Genomic DNA, 6,605 nt, shown 5'->3' on the forward strand with positions numbered 1-6,605 from the left:
TCTCCCCTCCATTTTGTAAACCTCCTTCAAATCTCCCCTCCATTTTGTAAACCTCCATCAAATCTCCCCTCAATTTTGTAAACCGTCATCAAATCTTCCCTCATTCTTCTCCACCAAGTCCTTACCTGTTTAATCTTTCCCTGTAAATCAACTCCTGAAGACAGCACCATCCTAGTCAACCTTCTCTGCCCTCTTTTCCATCTTACCGATATCCTTCCTGCAGTTTGGCAATCAGAACTGCACACAATACTCCAAATTTGGCCTCACTAATGTCATATACAATCTCACCCTAACATCCCAGCTCCTGTACTCGATACTTTCATCGATGAAGGGAAAAATGCCAAAAGGTTTCTTGACAACCTTGTCTATCCATGACACCACTTCCTGAGAATTCAGTCGCTGTATTCCCAGATCCCTTTGTTCCTCTGCACCCCTCAGTGCCCATCCATTGACTGTGCATGTTCTATCGAGGGGGTCACCCCTCACACTTTTCTGCATTAAATTCCATCTGCCACTTTCTTACCAATTTTTCCAGAGGTCTCTGCAAGCTTTCCTTGTTGTCCACAGAGCCTCCAATCTTTGAGTCCTCAGCATGCTAATCCCGGTCGTTGATGTAGACAACTATGGTCTCAGCACCTATCCAAGGCACACCACTGGTCACAGGCCTCCAGTCATCTCCTCCCACCATCACCTCCCATTCAGCCAATTTAGACCCATACTCCCTGAGCACAAGCCCTCCAAAATTTTGTGGACATTACAGGCAAAACCCTACCCAAGATAGAGAAAAATTTGAAGGGAACATTGCTAACAGAAAGCAGCAGCAATCATCAAGGATCCACACCACCCAGCACCCACTGTTCTCACTGATACCTTCACCCTAGAGGGACAGGTGCCACAAGACTCAGATTCAGAAACACCTGCGAACGACCCCCTACATCTGGAAATAAAACCTGTTTTCATTTCTCTTGTCAATTTCCCTCAATGCAGTGAACCTTCATCAAATCTCCCCTCATTCTCCAACACCAAGGAATGACGCCCGAATATAGAGCCCTTGAATAACGTTTTGCTATAACATTCATTTAAAAGGTGTGAAGAATGGATTCGCTCTTGCAGTTCCCCGGTTCAGACAGCAGATGGTAGCATTGGTCCTGAATACGACTTCATGCAGTACCCAGTTTTAACACGAGGTAGAAGTTTACAGCAGTTCCCATTTGATTTTCCAACAGCTGATGGTGGGACAAGACCATTGGGACAGGACTTGGAGGTATTAGGGATGGCGTGGAAGGTTTCTGTGGGTGGGGAGATGATGTGGAGGGTGCAGAAGGTTTCTGTGGGTGAAAGGAGAGGACGTGGAGTGTGTGGGAGGTTTCTGTGGATGAGGAGAGGACGTGGAGGGTGCGGAAGGTTTTTGTGGGTGAAAGGAGAGGACATGGAGGTCATGATAATGAATATGCATGATATGTATTAACCTGACTGGAAGTCAGATGGTATGCACTGGAGGTGGAAGGTGCAGGATTATGAAATAAGGGAAGCAGGAAAATAAAGACAGCAAGATGTTCAACTGGTAAAGCATGTGGTGATGTTGTTATTAATTTCACATTTCGGGCCACAAATGTGACATTGGCGACGAGGATATACATTTTGGATTTTAAATGTGATAAACATTTTGGATTTTGAATCGGTGGCTTTGAGCTGGAAGGTTTTCTTCATGGCAGACACAGGAGCTGAATTTCTAGCACTTCGAGGTGTTCCTCATTTTGACCCGACGGGTGATGCAAGCACTGAGAGTGTGAAGTGGAAGGCATGGCTGGAAGAATTTGAAGCCTACACCGACAGTCGTGGCCTATTTCTCGATAGCAGTACGGCGGAACAGAAAGCCATAGATGCATTGATTGCACACTATGTGGTGACACCGAATGCTATATTTCAATGCCATTTGTTTAGCAAAACAAAACAAGAAGATGGAGAAACGGTTGCCCAGGAAGTTGTGATATAGAGAATTTAGGTTAAAAAAAGACTTAAGTTAAAATGTGATGATTAATCATAAACAGGGAAGCCAGAACGGACAGAGAGTTTACTAGCAGTCAAGGACAGAAGGAGCTGCTGAATATGTTTTTTTAAACCTATCTTTTCATGGTCATAGTGAGAGACATGCAGGAGACAAAGGATTGATAAGAAGTGTGAGAAACAGAATTCAGTGAATGTAGAGTTCACAGCGTACGTAACGAACGTGATAATTAATAATGCAGTTATACTTAGAATGTTTTTGTAATACTAACCAATTAAAACAGTATTAATAAGAAGGGGAAGGGCAAATAATAAAGGTATAAAAATCAATGCACTGTATGTATCGGGGCTTAACTGGTGAGAAACCAGTTGAGTCCAACTCTGCAGACTTGTAAATAAAGCTTGTCGTGTCAGTTTTAAAGAGACTCATGTGTGAGAAGTTTTATTTCTGACAAATGGGGGCTCGTCCGGGATCTACACTCCGGCCGTGAGGGGAGGCGAGAAGAGGGACATCGGAGGCGGTGCACCCCGCTGAGTTCAGCGGCTCCTAGTCCCTTGCTCGTCGCTTCGGGCGGCTTGAGCGAGTGGTATCCGGACAGGGTGACACGACAAGACGGAGAGGAGAAGGGTGACGGTTCAATCCCCGGGAAGACACCGGTAAGTGACGACTTACGATTGTGGTGTGGGGAATTGGGTAACAGGTGTAACGGGATACACCTGTTTGGATAAAAACCTAACGGAATAGATTAAGTATACATCTTTTGTCGTTGTGTGAGGACCCTGTCGCGGGACTCTAGGATAGACCCCAGGGAAACCTCGGCGGTAACCGAAGGAGGGACAGCACCTCCGACGAAGTGCCGAGAAGAGAGGGGTCAACCCCAGGAAAACCTCAGCGGTAACCGAAGGAGGGACAGCACCTCCGACGAGGCGTCTGAGAGGAAGGGAGTAGGGTCCAGAGCGAGAGGGTCCTCAGCAACGATAAACAGATCTAGGTGGGAAAATGGGAGGATCAAAATCTAAGTGCTCGTCTGAAAATTCTGGACAATTCCTGGGAGTACCCCTTGACAGCCCTTTGGGGAGAATGTTTGAAAATTGGGATAGTAAAAGATATCGGGACAAAAACAAGAAAAAGATGGTCCAATATTGTCTCCTTTGGTCAAAACAACCTATTAAAGGTTCCTCGGTCTGGTGGCCGAAATTTGGATCTGATGAGGATTGGGTTAGACAAGCATTAAACATATATGTAAATTCGAGACCAAAGGTGAATCAAGAAGAGTCAGCATATGCATTTTGTTGGGTTCCCTGGCCAGGATCCTTAACAGAATGTTTTAAATTGAGGGTAGCAGGAGAAAAGAAATGGGAACCTCTGGACAACCTTCCCCCTCCTTATATTCCCCCGGTGCCTACTGCGCCCGAGGAAAGCTTATTACCGGAGGGGAAAGGTGATGAATCTGATTGCCCCCAAGGGGGCCGGGATAAAAAGGATGAATTAAGGGAGTCGGACCCTAAACTTCCACCGGTAAACCGACCCTGGACAAGATCCCAGACTGGTCCAGGACCATCAAAGTTTTCAATAAACCTAAATCCCCTGAGAGAAGTTCCTATGGGAGGACCGGGAGGGGGAACGGGATATGTGAATGTTCCCCTAACTAGTACAGAGGTGCGGGGATTTAAGAAAGAAATGAAAAAGTTATTGGAAGATCCTATAGGACTGGCTGAACAGCTTGACCAATTCTTGGGACCAAACATATATACGTGGGAAGAGATGCAGGCAATAATGGGAACATTATTTTCACCCCAGGAGAGGCAGATGATTCGACGGGCTGCCCTCCTCATGTGGGAATATGAACAACCTGGGGACCCTAGACCCCATGAACAAAAATATCCCTTAAATGAACCCAGGTGGGACAAACGAACACCCGAGGGATTGGCAAGTATGAGACAATATAGAGAGTGGACAATTAAAGGGATACGGGAGGCTGTGCCAAAGGGTCACAATTTTACCAAGGCATTTGGGAACCACCAGGGGAAAGACGAGTCCCCTACTGATTTTTTGGAGAGGGTGAGAAAGAATGTCCAACAGTATGCTGGTGTGGACCCTAGTACACCAATGGGTGAACAGCTTATTCGAATTGAATTTGTTTCCAAATCATGGCAAGACATTAGAAAGAAACTGGAAAAGGAGGAGGACTGGAGTGAAAAACCCCTAAGTGAACTGTTAAAAAAGGCACAAAAAGTATATGTGCAGAGAGAAGAAGAAGATCAAAAGAAGGCGACAAAGGTTATGGTACAGACTATCCGACAGATGAATGCTGAATCCAGAGGGGAAAGAAAACAAAACCTTCCTCTAAACAATCCAAAATATCCAAGAGAGGGAAGACCCCGGAGGTTCGTTAAGTGCTATTACTGCAATGAGGAAGGACACTTTAAGAGGGAATGCCCCCGATACAAGAGGGAATTGCGTGCCCTCGAACTTATGGAAGAAGATTAGGGGTGTCAGGGGTTCCAAATGTTAGGGACCAAATATAAGAGGGAACCCCTGGTAAAACTAAAAATTGGTCCCAAGGGAGAAGAGGTGGTGTTTATGGTGGACACAGGAGCGGAACGAAGTAGTGTAATAACTGTGCCAATCGGAACTGAACCTATAAAAAGTAATTTGACAATTTCTGGGATAGAAGGGGCTCCCAGAATGGTATCAATAATTCCCCAAGTAACAGTGAAACTGGAAGAAAGAGAAGGGGTACAAGACCTCTTGTTATTACCTTCAGCTGGATTTAACCTCCTAGGAAGGGACTTACAGGCTCTCCTAGGTTTGGGTGCTCTCCCTGTGGACGGAGAAGTGCGAGTCCACCTCTGCGCTTTAAAGGAAGAGGATGAACGGCAGATTGACGAGAGAGTCTGGTATAAGGAGGGAAATCGAGGAGGTCTGGACATCCCACCTTTACATGTCACATTAATACCAGGTCATCAGCCGGTAAGGAAACGTCAGTATCCTATTTCTTTGGAAGGGAGAAAAGGGCTACAACCGGTAATTGAGACTTTAATACGAGACGGACTATTAGAAGAATGCATGTCACCTTATAACACCCCTATACTCCCAGTAAAAAAGTCAGATGGATCCTATCGCCTAGTTCAGGATCTAAGAAGTTTGAATGCTATTGTTCAGACCCGCCACCCAGTGGTGCCTAATCCCTATACTATTATGAGTCGGATTCCCCCAGACCATGAGTGGTTTAGTGTTATCGACTTGAAGGATGCCTTCTGGACTTGTCCGTTAGAAGAGGAAAGTAGAGATATGTTTGCGTTTGAATGGGAAAATCCATGGACAGGTAGACGGACACAGTTTCGGTGGACTGTATTGCCCCAAGGGTTCACTGAATCTCCAAACCTGTTTGGACAAATGCTAGAACAAATCCTGATGGACTATCCACAATCTGATGATTCCCAACTAATGCAGTATGTGGATGATTTACTATTATCAGGACCCAAGGAACAAGAAATGAGGAGAGAGACCATTAGACTCTTGAATTATCTGGGGAAAAAGGGTCTACGAGTGTCCAGAAACAAGTTACAGTTTGTTGAGAAAACTGTGATATATCTGGGACACCAGATAAGTAAAGGACAGAAACGGATTACCCCTGAACGAATTGCGGGAATCACTAGAATGCCTTTACCCCGTAATAAGAAGGAAATAAGACAATTCCTGGGACTCTTAGGATACTGTAGGTTATGGATAGAGGACTACTCAGCTTTGGTGAAGTTTATGTATGATAAACTGACAAATGAAAATGACTATCCATTGAAATGGACCCAGGAGGAGGAGGGATGGTTCGAGGACTTGAAACATCGCCTAACACGAGCCCCAGTGCTCACTCTGCCCTCTTTAAAACAGCCCTTCCAGCTATTTGTCACTCATAACCAAGGAACAGCTGTGGGAGTTTTAACACAGGAAAAAGGCGGTCAGCGACACCCAGTAGCTTTCCTTTCCAAAATGATGGACCCAGTGTCTCGTGGATGGCCGACGTGTATCCAGGGAGTAGCGGCTGCTGCTCTGTTGGTAGAGGAAGCACGTAAACTTACTTTTGGAGGAAAGATGACTGTGTACACCTCCCATTCTGTGAGTGTTTTATTAACACAAACTGCCCATCGATGACTGACTGATTCTCGCATATTAAAGTATGAAACCATTTTAATGGTTGGAGAAGATTTACAGTTTGCAAAAATTAATAGCTGCAACCCAGCTCAATTTTTATACGGCAGTGAAACAGAGAAAGAGGTGGAGCATGACTGTGTCGAGTTGACAGATCTTCAGACCAAGACCCGAGAAGACCTTTGCGATACTCCGCTGGGAGAAGGATATGAATTCTACATTGACGGCTCCGCCAGATGTGTTGACGGAATGAGAAGAAATGGGTATGCTATAATAGAAGGAAATACTTGGAAAGTAGTAGAATCCACGAGACTACCCGGAAGCTGGTCAGCACAATCCTGTGAACTATATGCCTTGCAGAGAGCCCTCAGAATACTGGCAAAGAAAATTGGAAGGATTTACACAGATTCCAAATACGCATACGGGGTAGTGCATACCTTTGGTAAGA

This window comes from Narcine bancroftii, unplaced genomic scaffold (assembly GCF_036971445.1).
Source record: "Narcine bancroftii isolate sNarBan1 unplaced genomic scaffold, sNarBan1.hap1 Scaffold_306, whole genome shotgun sequence".
NCBI classification, from domain to species: domain Eukaryota; kingdom Metazoa; phylum Chordata; class Chondrichthyes; order Torpediniformes; family Narcinidae; genus Narcine; species Narcine bancroftii.